Source organism: Panthera pardus, unplaced genomic scaffold (assembly GCF_024362965.1).
Source record: "Panthera pardus isolate Hobbes unplaced genomic scaffold, ASM2436296v1 HiC_scaffold_6, whole genome shotgun sequence".
NCBI classification, from domain to species: Eukaryota; Metazoa; Chordata; class Mammalia; order Carnivora; family Felidae; genus Panthera; species Panthera pardus.
Genome location: NW_026526991.1, coordinates 107,204,959 through 107,227,246, shown reverse-complemented (window position 1 = coordinate 107,227,246; position 22,288 = coordinate 107,204,959). Strand labels below are relative to the sequence as shown.

The 22,288-nt window shown below is 39.9% G+C and overlaps 1 protein-coding gene, 1 long non-coding RNA gene and 1 pseudogene across 3 annotated transcripts in view; 1 reads left to right on the top strand and 2 right to left on the bottom strand.

Annotated features, from left to right (window-relative positions):
- Window positions 1-5,571: 5,571 nt before the first annotated feature.
- Window positions 5,572-20,219, bottom strand: LOC128774948 (uncharacterized). The gene is made up of 3 exons (XR_008419506.1): window positions 20,113-20,219; window positions 8,376-8,605; window positions 5,572-5,661 (listed from the first exon to the last, which is right to left on the bottom strand). It is a non-coding gene; the product is annotated as an uncharacterized LOC128774948 (long non-coding RNA).
- LOC128775181 (U6 spliceosomal RNA) lies at window positions 13,865-13,960 on the bottom strand (annotated as a pseudogene).
- Window positions 19,754-22,288, top strand: part of MICAL3 (microtubule associated monooxygenase, calponin and LIM domain containing 3) — a 228,325-nt gene continuing 225,790 nt past the window's right edge. The window contains exon 1 of one of the 2 annotated variants that reach the window (XM_019465101.2): window positions 19,754-20,285. The gene's annotated coding sequence lies outside the window, so the exon portion shown is untranslated. The remainder of the gene's footprint in view (window positions 20,286-22,288) is intronic. The other variant, XM_019465075.2, reaches the window with a different exon arrangement.

Here is a 22,288-nt window from a genome sequence, read left to right as displayed (position 1 = left end):
TATCACTCTTGTCCACCAACAGATAAATGAATAGCACCTGGGTGGCTCAGTCAGTTCAGCGTCTGACTTTGGCTCAGGTCATGATCTCACAGTTCATGGGTTCAAGCCCCATGTCTGTCTCTGTGCTAACAGTTCAGAGCCTGGAGCCTGTGTCAGATTCTGTGTCTCCCTCTCTCTGCCTCTCCCCTGCTTGTGCTCTCTCTCTCTCTCTCTGTCTCTCTCTCTCCCCGCCCTCTCTCTCAAAAATAAATAAATAAACATTTAAAAAAACAGATAAATGAATTAACAAAATCTGGTGTATACCTACAATGGACCAATATTAAGCCTTAAAGAGGAAGGAAATTCTGACATGCTACAATGTGAATGTACCTTCAGGACATCATGCTAAGTAAAATAAGCCAACACAGAAGGACAATTTTGTATGATTCCACTTATATGAGGTACCTAGAATAGGTACCTAGAATTCATTGAGACAGAAAGTAGAATAGTGGTTTACCAGGGCTGGGTGAAGACAGAATGGGGAATTATGGTTTAGTGGGTACAGAGTTTCAGCTTGGAACGATGACAAAATTCTGAAAATGGCTAGTGGTGATGGTTGTACGACATGGTGAGTGTATTTAATGCCTCTGAATTGGACACTTAAAAATGATCTCAAAGGACTCTGAATACCCAAAACAATACCCAAGAAAGAAAAACAAAGCTGGAGAGATCACACTTCCTGCTTTCAAACTATATTACAGTAATCAAAACAGTATGGTACTTCCATATGGACCAACAGAACAAAATACAAAGCTGCCAAATAACCCTCCACCCCAATATATGGTCAGATGATCTTCAATAAGGATGTCAAGACCATGCAATGGGGAAAGTTCCTTCAACATATGGTGCTGGGAAAATGGATATCCACATGCCAAAGAGAGAAGTTGGACCCTTACCTTACACAATATACAACAATCAATTCAAAATGAATTAAAAACCTAACTGTAAGATCAAAAACTATAAAACTCTTAGAAAAAATACACAAGGGAAAACTTCATGACATTGGATTAGGCAATTATTTCTTGTATGTGACACCAAAAATACAGGCAAGAAAAGCAAAAATAGGCAAATGGAACTACATTAAATTTAACTTCAGTGCATCAAAGGAAACAATCAACAGAGTGAAAAAGCAACGTATGGAATGGAAGAAAATATTTGCAAATCACATATTTGATAAGGAGTTAATGCCATATATATATGTGTGTGTGTATGTATATATATATATATATATATATATATATATATATATATATATATAACTCCTATAATTCAACAACCAAAAAACAAGGAGCCTGATTTAAAAATGAGCAGAGGGAGTGCCTGGGTGGCTCAGTCAGTTAAGTGTCTGACTTTAGCTCAGGTCATAATCTCATCTCATGGTTTGTGGGTTTGAGCCCTGCATTGGTCTCTGACAGACAGCTCAGAGCCTGGAGCCTACTTCAGATTCTCTGTCTCCCTCTCTCTCTGCCCCCTCCCTGCTCATGCTCTGTCTCTCTCTCAAAAATGAATAAACATTAAAGAAATTAATAAAAATAAATTAAAAATAAAATAAATAAGAGGCGCCTGGGTGGCTCAGTCGGTTGGGCAGCCAACTTCGACTCAAGTCATAATCTCGCGGTCCATGAGTTCGAGCCCCGCGTCAGGCTCTGTGCTGACGGCTCAGAGCCTGGAGCCTGTTTCAGATTCTGTGTCTCCCTCTCTCTGACCCTCCCCTGTTCATGCTCTGTCTCTCCCTGTCTCAAAAAAATTAAAAAATAAAAAAAAGTTAAAAAAAATAAAAAATAATAATAAAAATAAATAAAAATTAAAATGGGCAGAGGACTTAATTAGGCATTTCCCCCAAAGAATATATTCAAATGATCAAAAACACATGCCCCTGAAAAGATACTCGGCATCACTAATGATCAGGGAAATGAAAATCAAAACCACAATGAGATATCCCCTCATACCTGCTAGGATAACCACCATCTAAAAGGGAAGGAATTCACAGAGTTAGAACAAACAATCCTCAAATTTGTATGGAATCAGAAAAGACCTTAAATTGCCAAAGTAATGTTGAAAAAGAAAAACAAACATGGAGGCATCACAATTCCAGATTTCAAGCTGTATCATCACATAGCTGTAATCATCAAGACAGTATGGTATTGGCACAAAAACAGACACATAGATCAACAGAACAGAAAAGAGAACCCAGAAATGGATGCACAAACATATGGCCGACTAATCTTTGACAAAGCAGGAAAGCATATCCAATGGAAAAAGATAGTCTCGTCAGCAAATGGTACTGGGAAAACTGGACAGCAACATGCAGAAGAATGAACCTGGAACACTTTCTTACACCATACACAAAAATAAACTCAAAATGAATGAAAGACCTAAATGTAAGACAGGAAACCATCAAAATCCTATAGGAGAAAACAGGCAGCAACCTCTTTGACCTCAACTGGAACAACTTCTTACTTGACAGGTCTCTGGAGGCAAGGGAAACAAAAGCAAAAATGAACTGTTGGGATCTCCTCAAGATAAAAAGCTTCTGCACAGTGAAGGAAATAGCCAACAAAACTAAAAAGCAACTGATGGAAGGGAAGAAGATATTTGCAAATGATATATCAGATAAAGGGGTAGTATCCAAACTCTATAAAGAACTTACCAAACTCAACACCCAAAAAACAAATAACCCAGTGAAAAAAATGATCAGAAGACACTTTTCCAAAGAAGACATACAGATAGCTAAAAGATTACATGAAAAGATGCTCAACATCACTCATCATCAAGGAAACACCAATCAAAATCACAATGAGATACTCACCTCACACCTATCAGAATAGCTAAAATTAACAACTCAGGAAACAACAGATATTGGTGAGAATGCAGAGAAAGGGGAACACTTTTGCACTGCTGGTGGGAATGCAAACTGGTGCAGCCACTCTAGAAAAGAGCATGGAGTTTCCTCAAAAAATTAAAAATAGAGCTACCCTATGACTAGGCAATTGCACTACTAGGTATTTATCCAAATACTGATTTGGATAAGGGGCCCATGCACCCCAATGTTTATAGCAGCTCTATCAACAATAGCCAAACTATGGAAAGATCCCAAATGTCCATCAACTAATGAATGTATATATATATATATATATATATATATATATATATATACACACACACACACACATATACATATATATGTATATGTATGTATATATATATATATACACATACGCAATGGAATATTACTCAGTGACCAAAAAGAATGAAATTTTACCATTTGCAACAACATGGATGGAGCTATAGTATATTATGCTAAACGAAATAAGTCAGAGAAAGACAAATATCATATGATTTCACTCATATGTGGAATTTGGGAAACAAAACAGATGAACATAGAGGAAGGGAAGCAAAAATAAGATAAAAAAAAATAAAAACAGAGAGGGAGGCAAACTATAAGACACTCTTTTTTTTTTTATTTTTTATTTTTTTTTAATATATGAAATTTACTGTCAAATTGGTTTCCATACAACACCCAGTGCTCATCCCAAAAGGTGCCCTCCTCAATATAAGACACTCTTAAATACAGAGAGCAAACTGAGGGTTGTTGGAGGGGAGGTGGGGGGGATAGGCTAAATAGGTGATGGGCATTGAGGGCACTTGTTTGGATGAGCACTGGGTGTTATACGTAAGTGATGAATCATTGGGTTCTACTCCTGAAACCAAAACTACACTGTATGTAAACTAACTTGAATTTAAATAAATAATTTTTTTAAAAGGAGGGGGAAAAAGCAGAAAATAAGTGTTGGCAAAGACATGGAGAAATTGGACCCCTGTGAACTGTCAATGGGAGTGTCAAATGGTGCAGCTGCTGTGGAAAACAATACAGAGATTCTTCAAAAAAAATTGAAAATTGAACTACCATATGATCCAGCAATCCTACTTCTGAGTATACACCCAAAGGAATTGAAAACAATCTCAAAAAGATATTTGTACACCCATGTTCACTGCAACATTTTCCACAAAGGCCAAGAGATGGAAGCAACTTAAATGTCCGTTGATGGAGGAATGGATAAAGAAAAAATATATACATATCATGGAGTTTTATTCAGCCTTAAAGGAAAGAAATTCCTTAAAGAAGGAAATTCTGGGGGCGCCCGGGTGGCTCAGTTGGTTGAGCGTCCGACTTTGACTTGGGTCATGATCTCACAGTTTGTGGGTTCGAGCCCCGCATCAGGCTCTGTGCTGACAGCTCAGAGTCTGGAGCCTGCTTCAGATTCTGTGTCTCCCCCTCTCTTTCTGCCCCTCCCCTGCTCATGCTCTGTCTCTATCTCTCTCTCTCTGTCAAAAATGAATAAACATTAAAAAAAAAAGGAAATTCTGTCATATGCTACAACATGGATGAAACTTGAGGACATCATGCTAAGTTAAATAAGCCAATCACAAAAAAGAAAAATATATACTGCTTTATTTCACTTATATGAGGTATCTAAAGTAGTTGAGTTTCTGAAAACAGAAAGTTGAATGGTGGTTGCCAGGATCTGGGGGAAGGGTGAAATGAGGAGTTGTTGAGGAGTCAATGGGTTCAGAGTTTCAGTTTTGCAAAATGGAAAGTACTAGAGATCAGTTATACAACAATGTGCATTCAGTTAACACTATTATACCATACACTTAAAAGTGTTTACAATGGTAAATTTTGTTATGTTTTTTACCACAATTTTTTAAATGGTTAAAATGGTAAGTTGTATGTTATATATATTTTACCACAACTAAAAAAGAAAAAAAAAAGCCATCACTTTTTCTACAGGATGAATTCAAGGGAAAGAAAAGATTAAGTGTTTGGTAGGTCCAAGCAAAAAGATGATGGTGGCTTATACCAGAAGAGTTGAAAAAAGTGGACAAATTAGATATATATTTTGGATGTGTCTCCTAAGTGAAAATGTGAATTCCTAGAGGGAATGAGCACCATATTCTTTTTGTTTTATATCCGTACACTGTATTCATAACAAATATATCATAAATATTGATACATCACCTCTAGGAAAGCTGCTACAGAAAAATCATGCTTTGACACATAGAAATGAGGATTTAATGACTTTTTCTCACAAAGTGATTTGCCAAGTAGGTCACTCCATAGTAGAGTTTTGGGGGAAAACTGAGGTCTTCTCTATAAAATAGGAAGGTTCTCTGGTCTGCCTGTTGGAGTTCACAGGCTTTCATTAGGTCAAGGGAGATCCTATGGTAGAATAAAGAAGGAAGAGCTTCTCACCTCTGAGTGAAGGGGTGGCTAACAGATGCAGTAGCTAAATGATGTTGCAAGGAAACAAGTAGAAGATAGGCTTGTGAGCTAAACCTGCCATGAACAAGATCAGTTCTTCTCCCTGCATGTCACAAAGAGGTCATCAGAATATGGAGTGCCTACTGTGTTAGCCAATCAGATGAGGACTAGAGAACAAAGACAGAGAGAGGAGTGGCAAATGGCGGTCCTAGAAATCCCAGGAGGGAGATGGAATGGAGGGGTTGGCACAGGGAGCCCAAAGGTTTTTCCTAGACCAAATAAAATAGCAGGAGGGGCTGCAGATTTATTTGAAGGCTTCATCTTCCTTATGTGACACCATGCTTCTGACTTTCAGTATTCTGAAAAAGAATCCAAGCAAATATATATATAGGCTTTTCTATATATTCATATATACTGTATATGCTTTTGTATAAGTATGTGTATAGTTTAAATCTGCTTGTTCAGGTTATATATCTGCTTATGTGCATGGTATGCCTGATAGCCACACATGAGGGACAGTGCATCTACAGAGGTTGGTATATAACAATGTGTGTATATGTATATATCAGGCAGGGATGTGGGGAAGTTAGGGCTTTGAGCTGACATTTGGCTGCGTTTCTGGGCAAGAAGAAAAACAAAGTGAGCACATCCTTGCTGGCAGCCCTCCAGCTACATCATGATGTCAGCTATAATCTTGCCACTCTCAGCCTTCTTCACAGTCCCCTCACCCTGCTGATGCGGATGATAATCCCCATTAGCCACTGTCTGATTAACCAGGCTGAGGTATCTGTCTCCCAAGGAGGGAACTGAGTGGGGGATCCCTATAGGTAGCACAGCAGTAGAGAGGAGAGATGGATACCAGGGGAGCTAAGCCACAGGCAGCCGATGCTTCTGGCTACCAGGTGCCTTTGTCTCTTACCCCCAAAGACCATTCTTTTAATGATGAGACATTTAATTCCATAAGTTTTAGACTCAGAGACAGGATTGCTACTTCTCTTCATTCAAGATCTCCCATTTCTCCCCAACTCAAATTCTCTGCCTCATCCTGCTCTTTGTCTTCTGAATATACCTGGAGATTTCCTGCCTCCAAGTCTCAGCTTGTTCATTTCCTACCCCAGAATACAGCTCTACACCAACACCCTCATTTCCAAACACTGTGTCAGTTCCCTTCCTCCTAAAAGCCTTCTCTCACCACCCAGGTAAGAGTGAGTTCCCCTTCTTCAGAACTCTTCTGGTCCTTGTTCCTGTCATTCAACCTCCACTGGCCATCTGCGTCTCACAGTTAGGGTTAGTTCCCTCCATGTGAATGCATCACATTTCCTCAAACTAGATTATAAACTCAGCTCTCTCATCAAATGCTCTGGTGTGCCCAATCAGAGGCCCTGCTCTCACTGTTTTCTTAGTCCTATTAAGTGTCCATAGGGTATGTTTCAACCAGATAACCCCCAGTGTCTGTTAAATTGCCCTTAAAACACTGGTGTAACAAAATGATAAAACAAAACACACCTTCTGACCATACATGGCCCATGAACAATTTGTAACCCCTGACCTAAGCCAAAAACTAATCAACTGAGGGTTTGTTTTTCTTATTTAGGATACTTCAGGAAGACCAGAGTCTTCATTTATTAAGTTCTTTACTCAAAGTATTAAATCTCAACAAACTTCTTTGGAAAATCATTTGTAGGGTTTTGGTTTTGGTTTTGTTTTTTTTTCAGTCTACAAAATCACCTCTTGGAACAGGTGAATATTAATTTGGGAGCCAAGATCCTGGGTTCTATCCTTAGTTATCCATTATGCTTAACTATCTCAGGGTTGATAGGCTAGTTTTGGAATGATTTGAACCCTCTGCACTGTTCTCCTTTGAGCTTCCTGATTTTCTTTTCCTCAAGCATCTCTCTTAGGGGTTAGCCTGGATAACAACGTCATCTTACTGCTGAAACTCTTACTCCAGACACAGAAAGCAGTCAGGATTCATTAAGGATGAAGTTTCTGATATCAGAATGTAAGCTTTCCTTTCAATGAGTCAATGCTACCTCCTTAGGAATCTGAACTGGAAACCCTTGGGGGTTGTGGTTACACAAGAAGATTCTAAGTCTGCCGGGAGGCATAGCTTTTCATTTAGACAATGATACTGAAGACTATTGGGCAGACAGGCAAGAATCCTCCCTCATGGGAATTCTGGTTTATTTTAGGCTGTCAAGGTCCAGAGTGGAAGTGACCAGGGTTTTCTGAGCAGCCCAGGTTAGGAAACCCTACTCTGTAGGGAGACCTTGTCAAAGGACCTCTATGTTATATCTGTCTTGACTTCAAACTGTGCTTGAGATTACCTTTTGCTTCACACTAACACATCACCTGATGGTCAACTCTGTCTAGAGTGGTTCTACTACTGTGACCAAGACTTATCTCCTCCACTGACTCTGAATTCTGTCTGGCTCTATTCCCTATGATGAATATACAGGTACTTGCCTCTTCCATACTTTTTATGTTACCTGCAAGTCTGCATTGCACCTACCAAACACAGCCCCCTGGCAGCCTCCCTGGATCAGAACAAGGAATAGAAAGTGACAGAAGACTGAAGCTCTCCACTTTACTATTTACATAGTTCTGATCAAAAATTGAGTAGCATTTGTAGTGAGGAGAGCATAATGAATAGACTTACCAAATCACTATGCTATACACCTGAAACTAATGTAACATTGTGTGTCAACTATACTTTTAAAAAATCAAATAAAGGAACAAACTGATAAAACTATTATTATTTATTTTAAGTAAAATAAATAAGAATTTATAATAATCCTTTACCCTTCCATAGGACTATTAGAATTTACAAAGTGTTTTCATGTGCATTGTCATTTGATCCTCACATATTCCTGCAAAATGAGGGGAACTGGTATTTCTATTCCTATCTGACAAATAAGGAAATATGCACATTAGAGAAGTTGATTTGCTCAAGGTTACACAATTAATAGGTGGTATAACTGGAACTCAAACTTAGGCTTTCTTGTTTTAGTTTAGGTCTAAAGACATTTTTGAAGTATCCTTGGTGTTCATTTATCCTTCCTCTTTCTGCTACCTGTAACAGGTCCAGACAGGGGTGGAAAATCACAGTGCTCTATGAGTGATCCCTTATGTTTGTACTCCATCTGGCTTTTGTCTCAGTGGATTTGACTAAGTCCATGGTAGAATATTGGCTGTTTCCAGGCATGTAGGTTCAGTGTGTCCAGGTAGAGAAGATTGTTGACTTGCTCATTTATTGCTTCAAGCCTGGGAGCCTCTCCCAACTCTTCAGCCCCAAGAGGCCTCCTACAATAGAGAACATTTACTGATATGGAGATTTACACAACTTCAGATAGTGTGTTTGGTGCCAGTGACTTGGCTGGTTAGATTGAAAGAAAGGGGCTGACTTCTAGCTGTGTGGAAACTGCATAAATGAAGTTCCCATGGGCACACCCTCTTCCTACCCTTGGGCTTAGCTGTGTCTAACAGGAACAGAAGAAAGAGATGCCAGGCACAGATCTGTCCCCCTTCCACCCTGGATTCAACAAAGCCATAGCAGGGCTTGGTCCTAGCCCTATCACCACCTGACCTGGGATGTCATCATCAGAAAGTTCCCATTAAGCATCTACCAGTAGGTCAGAGGTGAAGAGTCATTTCTGCAACACCATGCCCTTGAGCAGCTACCCAGGTTTTCCTGTTTTGCAATATCATGGGGTGATTCTAATTATCCCCTGGGGGAGGGGGGTTGGTGAAGAAACAGGAAAAGTGTTGATAAATTCTCCAAAGCTAAGTATATTAAAATTCACATTGACTTAAAAATAAGTATATACCATCTGGCATTTTTAGGAAAATGGAGAAGGGTTGGATCTGGGGAGGAAGAATTGCTAAGTGGCACAAAAACAGGCTATAACTGCTCCAAACAGATGTGAGTCACTCTAAGGAGCTCAGTCTTGCGTCTTTCATTCCAAAGCCCTGAGCCACGCAGAGTTGGGAGCAGAGTTGGAGAGCAGCCAATCCCAGAAAACTGGGGTGGGGAAGGAAATACAGTGGGGAGGTTTCTGAGCTGGTCTCCAGGGAACAAAAGGAACAATGGAGAGAGGAGGGGCAGAGGAAACTCTTTACCACCTGGTGTCCTGTCACCAAGAAGACAAACTTGCTTGGACTTTGGTCCCTTAGCATCTTGATTAAATACACATTGCACTTAGACATCTCGGTGAGAAATAGAAGGACATAGTGATTAGGAGCACAAAATCTGTAGCCAGAATGCTAGGTTCACATTTTGGCTCTGCCACTTACTAACTTGTGACCTTGAGCAAGTCACTTAACTTCTCCACCTCCATTTCCAAACATGGAACTAAAAGGAGTAACTACTTGATACAGCAGTAAGTAGGACAAAACAAACACCTAGAAGAGTGCTTGTGCTCTAAGTTAATGAAATATAAATGTTGGCTACTGTTACTACCAGGTACAATGGAGAACTACAGTGGAAGTGAAGCCAGTGTCCTAGAGCAGCTATAGTCTACAGCACAATGCATTTAAGACAGAAATTTGTTCTAGAAACATGAAGAGTTACTAGTAGATGTAATTATGACCGTCACCAGTAGATGTAATTATGGCAGTCGGGGCTTACTGTAGGCCAAGGTCAGGCTACCCCATTGGAACAAGCTAATATAGCTTCAGAACTATGACTTATAGCCTAACCAGGACACTTCTTCTACCAGACCCTGAGGAAAAATATAAAGGAAAAAATAAGTCCTATTCTACCTTTAAGAAAGGCAAGTCATTCAAAACACACTAAGTACTTATTCTTTTGTTTTTTTAATGCTTATTTATTTTTGAAGGAAACAGAGAGACAGAAACAGAGTGTGAGCAGAGGAGGAGCAGAGACAGAGGGAAACACAGAATCTGAAGCAGGCTCCAAGCTCTGAGTTGTCAGCACAGAGCCTGACCCAGGGCTCGAACTCATGAACTGCAAGATCATGACCTGAGCCAAAGTCAGACGCTCAACCAACTAAGCCACCCAGGGGCCCCACTAAGTACCTATTCTGTATAAAATATTCTGATAGATGTTATTGAAGTTAAAATGAAGTAAAGATCTGTTCCCTGTCATTCTGGATCTTATAATCCCATTAGGAAGTCAAGGTCAACACTAATACTGATAAAAGTACAGAATCTACATCATAATTTCTCTATTTGCCCAGACTTTAATGCCCAAATTCTGTAGCAGCTCACTCTTTCCCAAGGGTCCTTCTGGATTCAATTTTTCATTAAAAGTTTTGTTTGCTTTTTAAAAAACATATATTCTAATATTACAAACCACTCTGAATTGTTTTAGAAATCAGAAGATCAAAAATATTAAAACATTATCTAGCAGAGTGAAATAGCAGTACAAGAGAAATGACCCTTGGAGGCTCACAGAATCTTTGAGTTAAGGGGAACTTAGAAGTCATGAACTCAACTTTTCTTCCAGAGTAGTACCCTCCTGGAAGATCTCTGAGACATGGACCCCAGCATTTTCTTGAGCACAGTTACAGACCATTTCTGTTGAGAGTCAGCAATGTTGGAAAATCTTAGAGAAGAAATTCATCTCACATAAACCATCATCCTTAATGATCCTACTTCTGCCATTTGAGTGACATAGAACAAGCCACATACCTCTTCCTCATTTGACAGCCCATGAGATATTTGAAGGCAGTTATTGTGTCCTTCAGAAGCCTCAAAGCTAAACATTCCTACTGCTGTGGCCTTTCATCCTGTGGAGCAGAGCTCAGAACCCTCATTATCCTCTGGCAGATGACTGCCAGTTGACAAGCTCCTTCTCAGAACATTGTGCCCTGTACCACACATAGTGTTACAAATATGAACTGGCCAACACCAGGTTTCCCAGGCCATATACTCCCTGCAACATCAGATCACTCTCTGACTATTAGTATAGCCCCAGAGGTTGCATCATCTGTTTCAGCAGCTATTTCTCACTTACGGCTTTTACATAGTTGACTTAATTTCACCATATTGTTTCACATGAACTTTAGTCAAAACAGGCCTGTACCATGCAATAGATTTTTCAACCAAAAGTATGATCATTATATCATTATTGATGCTAAATCTCTACTTATTGGTTTTAGTCTATCATTCCAGGCAGACCATTTTTAATATTTATATTGTTATCTACATATTAGAAATAGATTTCAATCTATTTCTGTTAGCTATCTTTCCTGGCTTTCTATAATCTGCAAATTTAGTCTCCTTTCAGACTTCAAGATCACTAATAAAATTCAATGTGATCTTGAACTAGTCATTTCTCCTCTTTAAGCCTCAGTTTTCTCATCTGTAAAATAATAAAGGGGCAGGGAATGATTTCCTGGGTCCCAAGAAATTTCAATATGTCTTGTATAAATTCAAATGGCCAGCTGGTAAAAGGCTGAGAAGGGGGGAAAAAAGAATTGAGTGATCACTTTCACTCTGGGGTAACTTGCTGAAATAAATTGTGAGTACTAATTTAATGTGTCAACTTGACTGGCCTAAGGGTTGCCTTATAGCTGGTAAAACATATCTGGGTACGTCTGGTAGAAGGGATTAGCATTTGAATCAGTAGACTGAGCAAAGATCTACTTCATCAATGTGTATGGGTGTCACCCAATCTGTTGAAGATCTGGATAGAACAAAAAGTCAGAGGAAGGGCAAATTCTCTCTCTGTTCATGAGCTGGGACATCTATCCTCTCTTGCCCTCAGACATGAGAGTTCCTCGGACATTGGTTCTCAGGCCTTCGGACTCCAACTGAATTATACCATGCACTTTATGTATATCCAACTTACAGATGGCAGATCATAGGACTGCTTGGCCTCCATAACTCTGTGAGCTAATTCTTATTATACACACACACACACACACACACACACACACACACACACACATTATATTTTTTTCTGAAGAACTCTAATACATAAATTCTGTGTTCAAATGTGTGGATTTCAACTTTGAACCTCAGGTATTCCCTTACAGAAATTAAACTCTGAAAACAACATGGTGGATACCTTCATTCATAGACATTCTACTTTTGCATAACGAAAAAGAAAAGCTGTGAAAGAGAAAAGCTGCAACAAAGTTTAGGTATTCATCAATTTAGCTGCAATAAATTCAGTTCCCAAATTCTGTATGTTAACTAAAACTTCCTGATGAAATATTAGTCTTATACTCCTTTTAGTGAAATCAGTGCTAAATATTATGTTTTTATACTTGGAAATTTATGCTAACATAGCCCAATAAGATAATTTATGAAAGATCTGTTACCATAATGTACCCACTCCTATTAATTTTGCAGCATCCTTTAGCCCTATAGCCAAGAGCAAAAACCTTTCAGTATAATCTGGATTTACAAGGTAAATTTTTAAATTTTTTTTTTAACATTTATTTATTTTTGAGACAGAGAGAGACAGAGCATGAGCAGAGGAGGGGCAGAGAGAGAGGGAGACACAGAATCTGAAACAGGCTCCAGGCTCTGAGCTGTCAGCACAGAGCCCGACGCGGGGCTCGAACTCACGGACCGTGAGATCATGACCTGAGCCGAAGCCGGACACTTAACCGACCGAGCCACCCAGGCGCCCCAAATTTTTAAATAGTCAAAAATAACCCACCTTTCACCCTGCCACACCTAACTTCTTCTATGGGGGAATAACAAATGCTTAAAAGGCTTGGATGGGGCTCCTGGCTGGTTCAGTTGGTAGAGCATGCAACTTTTAACCTCAGGGTCATGAGTTCAAGCCCTGCATTGGGCATAAAGCTTATTTTAAATGAACAAATGCATGCATGAATGAATGAATGAATGAATGAGTAGCTTGAAGACATTCCAGTCAGTGTTGTACCCACCCTCCACTGCATGTCCTCCCTCTTTTGCCATCTTCTGCCAAGGAAGAATGGAGTCAGCATTAGCCTGGCTTTCCTCACATTTCACTAGGCAGATCATCAGTGACATCAAGCAGCCTTATCTCCCAACCTTTGAAAGTTCTATTTCTCTAGTTGCTTTTCTTCAGAAGTTCTCATCATCCAAGCACAACCCCCTTTGACAACATTATTAAATGTATCTAATCATCCAGTTAGTGTTAAACACTGAACTAAAATGCAAGGATCTGGAGCACCTGGTTGGTTAGTCAGTTGAGTGTAAGACTCTTGATCTTGGCTCAGGTCATGATCTCATGGTTTGTGGGATTGAGCTCCACACAATCTGTGCTGACAGCATGAAGCCTGCTTGGGATTCTCTCCCTCTCTCTTGGCCCCTCTTCCGCTAGTGTGTTCTCTCTCTCTCTCTCCCTCTCTCTCCCAAAAAATAAATAAATAAACTTAAAAAATAAAAAATGAATAAAATGCAGGGATCAGAAGGAAATCAAAGGCAGCTTTTCTATAACAGGATGGGACTGAGGCCACCATCAGAGTCAATAGTGAATAAGCTTCAAGTTCCAGCATCACTGACTTACTATAAGACCTTGGAAAGCTTACCACTTCTGTCTTAAATTTTTTCTTCTTAAAGACTAATGTTTTACTATTTCTTGCTTGTAGATCATTTTTTAAAAATATGGAATGCTTCACGAATTTGCATATTATCCTTGTGCAGGGGCCATGCTATTTATAGAGCATTTAAAAATAATAAATAACTATCATGTTTTTCTGAATAAAACAAACAGAAAAACTTTGAAAACAGCTAACTTCAATTTCCTAAAGCGTTTATGAGATAAACAATATAAATGCCAAATGCCAGCTGTGGGCACACCAGACACTGGGAAAGGTATGAGTGGATAGGATTATGCATGCCCTGTGGAGCAGCCAGTGATTCAGAAATCCCCACCAGAGAGGAGGATTAGAAGGTCTTAAAAATGCTTATATCTTACATTAGGATCCCCAAATCTAACAAAATATGTACAAGACCTATATGAGGAAAACTACAAAACTCTGATAGTGAAATCAAAGGAGAACTAATAAGTGGAGAGATCTTCCATGTTCACGGATAAAAAGACTCTATTTTCAAGATGACAATTATTCCCAACTTGATCTACAGACTCAATGTAATCCCGATCAAATTCCTAGTAAGTTATTTTGTAGATATTGACACACTGATTTTTTTTTCTGTGCTAGTCATTTCTTAATGTTTATTTACTTATTTCTTTATTTTTAAATATGAAATTTATTGTCAAATTGGTTTCCATACAACACCCAGTGCTCATCCCAAAAGGTGCCCTCCTCAATACTCATACCCACTCTCCCCTCCCTCCCATCACCCCCCCCCCCCCATCAACCCTCAGTTTGTTCTGTTTTTAAGAGTCTCTTATGCTTTGGCTCCCTCCATCTCTAACCTCTTTGAGAAATTTAACAGAAGTCCGTGGGGGAGGGGAGAAAAAAAAAGAGGTTAGACACACTGATTTTAAAGTTTATTTATTTGGAGAGGCAAAAGACCCAGAATATCCAACACAAGATTGAAGGAAAACAAAGTCAAAAGACTGATGCTACATGATCTCACAACTTATTATAAAGCTACAATAATCAAAACAGTATGGTATTGATGAAAGAAAAGACAAACAGATCAATAGAACTGAAAAGAAAGCACAGACATAGACCCACATAAATACAGTCAAGTGATCTGCAACAAAGGAGCAAAGACAATACAATAAGTTCAGACAGTCTTTTCAAAAAACAGTGCTGGAACAACTGGACATCTGTATGCAAAAAAAAAAAAAAAATGAATCTAGATGCAGACCTTATACCTTTCACAAAAACTCAACTGAAGGGGCACCTGGGTGGCTCAGTTGGTTAGGCATCCAGCTTCGGCTCAGGTCATGATCTCATGGTTCGTGGGTTCGAGCCCCGCATCGGGCTCTGTGCTGACAGCTCAGAGCCTGGAGCCTGCTTCTGATTCTCTGTCTCCCTCTCTCTGTTCCTCCCCTGCTCTCACTCTGTCTCTCTCTCTCTCAAAAATAAAGATTAAAAACAAAAAATTTAAAAAAATCAACTGAAAATAGGCAACAGAGCTAAATGTTAACATGCAAGACTATAAAACTCCTAGAAGATAATGTAGGAGAAAACCTAGATTATCTTGAGTATGGTAATGAGTTTTTAGATACAACACCAAAGGTACAGTCCATAAAAGAAATAATTGATACCTTGGAGCTTGTTAAAATTAAAAACTTCTAGTTGCAAAAGTAAGTACCAAGAGAATGAGAAGCCACAGACTGGGATAAAATATTTGCAAAAGGCACATCTGATAAAGAATTATTATCCAAAATATACAAAGAACCCTTAACATACAATAGTGAGAAAGAAAACAATCCAGTTAAAAAATGGGCCATAGACCTTAACAGACCTCTCCCAAAGAAGGTATACAGATGGCAAATAAGTGTATGAAAAGATGTTTCACATCATCATTGCAGGGAAATGCAAATTAAAACAACAATGAGATACCACTGCACACCCATTAGAATGGCCAAAATTAGAACATTGACAACATCAAATGCTGACAAGGATGTGGAGCAATTGGAATTCTCATTCATTGTTAACAAGAATGCAAAATGGTACAGCCACTTTAGAAGAGAGCTTGACATTCTCTTACAAAACTAAACATACTCAGCATATGATCCAGCAGTCATGTTCTGTGGTATTTACCCTACATAAAAACCTGTACATTGTTGGGGCGCCTGGGTGGCTCAGTCGGTTAGGCGTCCAACTTCAGCTCAGGTCACGATCTCACGGTCAATGAGTTCGAGCCCCGAGTCGGACTCTGGGCTGATGGCTCAGAGCCTGGAGCCTGCTTCCAATTCTGTGTCTCCCTCTCTCTCTGCCCCTGCCCCGTTCATGCTCTGTCTCTCTCTGTCTCAAAAATAAATAAATGTTAAAAAAAAAATTTTTTTAATAAATAAATAAATAAATAAATAACCTGTACACTGTTGTTTATAGCAGCTTTATTTACAGTTGGCCAAACTTGGAAGCTACCAAGATTTCCTTCAGTAGGTGAATGGATAAATGAAATGTGGTACATTCACACAATGGAATATTACTCAGTGCTAAAAAGAAATGAGCTATCAAGTCATGAAAAGACATGAAGAAATCTTAAATACATATTATTAAGTGAAGGAAGCCCATCTGAAAAAGTTATGTAGTGTATGATTTTAACTATACAACATTCTGGAAGAGGCAAAATTACAGAGTCAGTAATAACAGTAAAAAGATCTGTAGTTGCTAGGGGTTGGAGGATAAATAAGCAGAGCACAGAGAATTTTTAAAGCAATGAAAATATATGATACCATAATGATTAATGCATATCATTATATATTTGTCAAAATCCATAAAGGTACAATACCAAAAATGAACTGTAAGATAAATTATGTGGATAATAATGATGTGTCAATGTAGTTACAACAAATGTACCCCTCTGGTGGGGGATTTTGATAATGGGTAGGCTATGCATATCTAAAGACAGAGAGTATATGAGAAATCTATGTACCTTTCCCTCAGTTTTACTGTGAACCTAAAACTACTCTAAAAAAGTAGTCTCAGGGCTCCTAGGTGGCTCAGTCCCTTAAATGTCCAACTTTAGCTCAGGTCATGATCTCATGGTTTGTGAGTTCTAGCCCCACATCGGGCTATGTGCTGACAGCGAGGAGCCTGCTTAGGATTCTCTGTCTCCCACTCTCTCTGCCCCTTCCACCCCCCTCAAAATAAATAAACTTAAAAAAATTATAAAAAATAAAAAATAAAGTCTTAAGGCTCCTGGCTGGCTCCGTCAGTGGGAGCATGCAACTCTTGGACTGGGGTTGTGAGTTTGAGCCCCATGTTAGGTGTAGAGATAACTTAAAAATATATATATATATATTTTTTTTTTAATTAAAGTCTTAATTAAAAGAAAAAAGTTAATACCTTTAATCCAATATTTCACTTCTAGGACTCAATTGTAAATGAAATATTCACAAACATGGGCAAGATTTATATAGAAAAAATTTTATTACAGTTCTATGCAGTTAATAAAAATAGGAAATAAATCAAATATTCAGTAAGAAATTGTGATACAGGAGCACCTGGGTGGCTCAGTTGGTTAAGTATCCAACTTTGGCTCAGGTCATGATCTCGCAGTTGGTAGGTTCAAGCCACACTTCAGGCTCTACACTGATGGTGCAGAATCTGCTTGGGATTCTCTCTCTCTCTCTCTCTCTCTCTCTCTCTCTCTCTCTCTCAAAATAAATAAATAATATTTAAAAAATAAATTATGGTACATTCATTTGATGAAATAGTGTGTAGCATTTAAAATAATGTTTTTTTAGTGTTTATTATTTTTGATAGAGAAAGCATGTGCAAATAGGGTAGGGGCAGAGAGAGAGGGGGACAGAGGATCCAAAGCAGGCTCCACACTGAGAGCAGCCAGTCCGATGTGGGGCTCAAACTCATGAACCATGAGATCATGACCTGAGCGGAAGTCCAACACTCAAGTGATTAAGCTACCCAGGCGCCCCTAAAGTAATGTTTTTAAATAACCCTAATGGAGGGTAAAATTTTCACAATGTTATTTTAAATGAAAATCAGGATGCAATTACAATTGTACAATTGTAGACAATTGTGTGTGTGTATGTGTGTGTGCGTGTATTCTTTGTCTTAGTTCATTCAGAATGCTATAACAAACTACTATAGACTGTGTGGCTTATTAACAACAGAAATTTATTTCTCACAGTTTCAGAGGTGGGGAAGTGCAAGATCACCATGGATCACTAGATTCCATGTCTGGTGAAGATTCACACACAGCAGTCTTCTCCGTGTACCTTACATGGCAGAAGGGCCAGGGAGTTCTCTGAAGTTTCTTTTATAAGAGTGCTACTTCCATTCATGAGGACTTCATGACCTAATCACTTCCCAGAGGCTTTACCTACAAATACCATCAATTGGAGATTAGGTTTCACCATATGAATTTGGGGGTGACACAAACATTTACGTATGACAGTCTTAGTTTAATGATAAAAAGAAAAAAGACTGGAAGAAAACAGGAATATTAATCAGAGTTTTTTTTAATTTTTTAAAATGTTTCTATTTATTTTCCAGAGAGAGCACAAGCAGTTGAGGAGCAGAGAGAGGGAGACATAGAATCTGAAGCAGGCTTCAAATTCTGAGCTGTCAGCAGAGTCCATCACGGAATTCAAACTCATGAACCACGAGATCATGACCTGAGCGGAAGTTGGACACATAACTGACTGAGCCACCCAGGTGCCCTTAATCATAGTTTTCTTTGGATGGTAGGAGTATGGATGGCTTTTATTCCTTTATGTTTCTACATTTTTCAAGTTTTCTAAAATAAACATTTTATTTCTTTTTAAAAACAGTGGAAATAGATTAAAGCAGTACATGAGAAGTGGGAGAAATTACCAGTGATTCTGAACATCCCAGGAAGTTTTTCCTAAAATCTACTTGGGCTAAACCCAGATGGCCTCCTACCTTCCATTATCATGTCAAACAGAACTGGGCAGCCATTCCAGCTTTGCCACTTCTCTAGCTGAATACCCTTACACAAGCAAGAAACTTACTTTTTGTGCTTTTATGTTCTTAATTTATAAAACAGTGATGTAAAATCTCACAAGTTGACAGGAGGATTAAATGAAATAACCCATGAAAAGTCCAGGAACATTGTCAGAGCTCAGTAAAAATGTATTCCCTCCCTTATTCTAGAACTAGAGCAAAACACCTGCAGATCTATGGGTGGAACGGACACAGATGCAGAGTTGTGTGATGAATGAGGGACTCACGATGACAAGCAGGGACCACCTCTACACTACAACCCCTGAATCTGTCAGTTCCACTCATAATAATGATTATGGAAATAAGGGAAACACTAATTAATGAGGTAGACAATGATGTGATTAAGGGATACCCTTTGGACAAGCAAGAGCCCCTTCTCTAAGTCATCAGGCAAGGGTCAGACCTCTTCTGAGAGTTCTGGCTGGAGTCAATCTGCTTTTGACCACATAGCTGAGAAGGATATCATACTGAAACCAATGATCCCTGAAGACGAAATAATCTTTAAGGCTTCTTCCTGCTCTGATTATAAAGCTATAATCATAATAAGCAAATCCTGATAGGAATTTATTTAAATCTATCCTGTCCTCCATCTTTTAGTGCTTGGCAGATTTCTTTCAAGTTCCGTGGGCCATGACAATCCAGGGGGAGTCATTTGGAAGTGTGAAAGATGATTCTCTAGACTCCAGCAGCAGGAGCCCTTCTCAGAAAAAGGACCCTTAAGAGGCCTCTTGCAACTGCACACTTCCCCCAGGGAGCCATGCGGGATTCCCTAGGGCAAGGAACATCAAAATAGCACTGGAATTTCCAAGCCTTAAAATGCTAGGGTGTGTGTTGAGATAGGGATCAGGGAGGGATGGAGGGAGGGAGGGAAAGAATCCCAGAAGAGGGAGGGTTTGGTTTTGGTTTTGGTTTGAAGCTGAAGAGCAGACATTCTGGATAGTACCATCCAGGAACTCCACTTCTCTTAGCTCTCTTGTGGCTCAACAGACCCCAGGAGAGTCTAGCACGTCATCACTCATCTGTTACCTCTTCTCCACTGCCTTCCCCAGCCACCGTCAAGTCGCCTGCTCCTGATCACCATAGCAACCGTGACGAGCCAGCATCCAGCTCTGCTGCACCGACTTCTCCAACCCCAGCTGAGATGCAGCGGTGAGGACAAGGAGCGAGCGGCAGACACCCAGGATCTCATTCCTTCCTCGTTGCCTCGACTGTTAATCCCTGTACCCTGAGAGAGAATTGCAGCGAAGGGACAAGGGGGAGAAGAGGCTGTACCTTGGAGACTCCCGATGCTAACCTCCGGTGGGTGGTCCAGCGGGAAGGTGGAGTGTGCAGCACTTAACGTTGTGCGCAGCCATAGCAGCCGCACCTGCATACTGAGGACGGACTGACGGTGGAGAGCCAGCATTTATTACGTATCGAGGAGATGCCCTTTGAAGCTCTAACCGGTGAGTACCATCAAGTCTTCCTTTGGGTGAACGAATCTCCCAAATGACAAGGTTGTGTCTTGATTGCTGCCTTAAAAAAAAAAAAAAAAATCACATCTTTAAATTGCTTATGATTGGGAAGCATTTTCCCTTCTGACATCTTTGGGTTTCTTGGAATTATTATTTCGTCTCCCTTTAAATGCACGACTCTCTTAACCAGTGGGAGTTACACTCCAGTCTCAGTGTCTCCATTACCACACAATACCCCACTGGTGCTAATACCAAGCATCACAAATAAACGCTCCAAAACCTCTCAGAGAAGGAGCCGGGCTCAGTTTCCCAGCACTTTCATCCAATATGCTTTGTGTTTCTTTCCTACAATCAAAGAAATAACCCAGACAAACCAGTGGTATGCCAGATGTCACAGGAATAAATGCCAGGAAGTCCTTGTCGAAACCTCGTCCTTTCTGGTGAGCTCAAGGAAACGAATCCATTACCTCAGCCTGAAGAAACAATTGTTACGCGAGGAGAGAATTCTACTTTGTTCCAGCAGAGGGCGCTAGCGCTTGCCTACACAGCTAAGTACACAGCCACAGCTGAAATAGGCACATGCACATACACGCATGTACCGGGAGGCTGCGCGGGATGCAGCACACTACTTCTCTTGGAGATTTTTAACAAAAGGATGGTCAAGTTCATTCCTTCCAGGTAGCAAAGGGAAGGGTCGAATGGCTTCTAGGGGACTGCATCTTGTTTCAGAATCGAATGATTACAATTCCATAGCAAAATACTTTGTGTGTATGAAGTCCTTTCCTTGCTAGCCAACCCATCTCGTTCCTCTCCCCCCCCACCCCCCAAGAAAGCTTTCTTATTGGTCTAGCACTGTGATCAACTATTTAGAGTTTTTAATTGTTGTAAAGATTCCTTTCAGGGCGCCCGGGTCGCTCAGTTAAGCTTCCGACTCTTGGTTTCGGCTCAGGTCATGATCTCACGGTTTGTGAGCTTGAGCCCCACATCGGGTTCCATGCTGAAAGTGCAGAGCCTGCTTGGGATTCTCTCTCTCTCTGCCTCTCTCTCTCTCTCTCTCTCTCTCTCTCTCTCTCTCTCTGTCTTTCTCACAAAAATAAATAAATAAACTTTAAAAAACATAACAAAAAAAGATTCCTTTCACAGGAAAGGCAACATCTTGCTAAAATGAAAGATAAACAGAAGGCTGAACTGCTGGGTCCCTGCAATACTATTCAGTGGTTCTCAATCCTGAATGCATGTTGAAACACCTGGGGAGCTTAAAAAAATACTGATGCCTGGGTCCCATCTCCTGAGATTCTGACTTAATTGATCTGGGATACAGCCTAAACAGCAGGATTTTTTAAAGCTTCCAGGTGAGCCTAATGATGAAATTTGCAATCCACCATTCCAATGGATTAGGATGACATTTTCCCAGTTGAACTTGATAGTTAAACTAAGCTTCTCAAATAAGGTGCTGCTGTAGGGCAGGGTATACAATTGTTGTGAATGCCTAGAAGCTCAAGTGAAGACAGATGGCAGGGATCCAGATGCTTCAAAGAGGCTCAGGATGAAGGTGATATTTCAGAGGAGGGAGGGAGTAAGCATCTCTCGACAATAGGTTTTCTCACTAAATGAAATGTTCTGATTTATACTCCAGTGCAAGGGGAAAAAGAGATGTGTGCCTTTGCAAGTCTATAGGGTGAAAGCCATGGCTCCCTGTAGATTTATAGATTTCACATCTGTTAGTACTAGCCAGAGTCACATGTGTAAATCTTCCACCCACTGCAAGGAGAACGGACATAGAAAGTACAGGAGGGGTTAGGAATGCAATGGTCACTCTAAAGAAGGGAAAAGCAACAACAAAATCACCTAAGAATTATAAAGCATTATCCTTCTCAGGTCAAACTCCTGAATGGTTTGAACTCCTCCAAGTTTAAGGGAAATCCTAAAATCTTAGTTTCCCTGAAAATTCAGGCACCAGGGTAAGCTCTCTACAAGTACTATTGCAGCCTGGC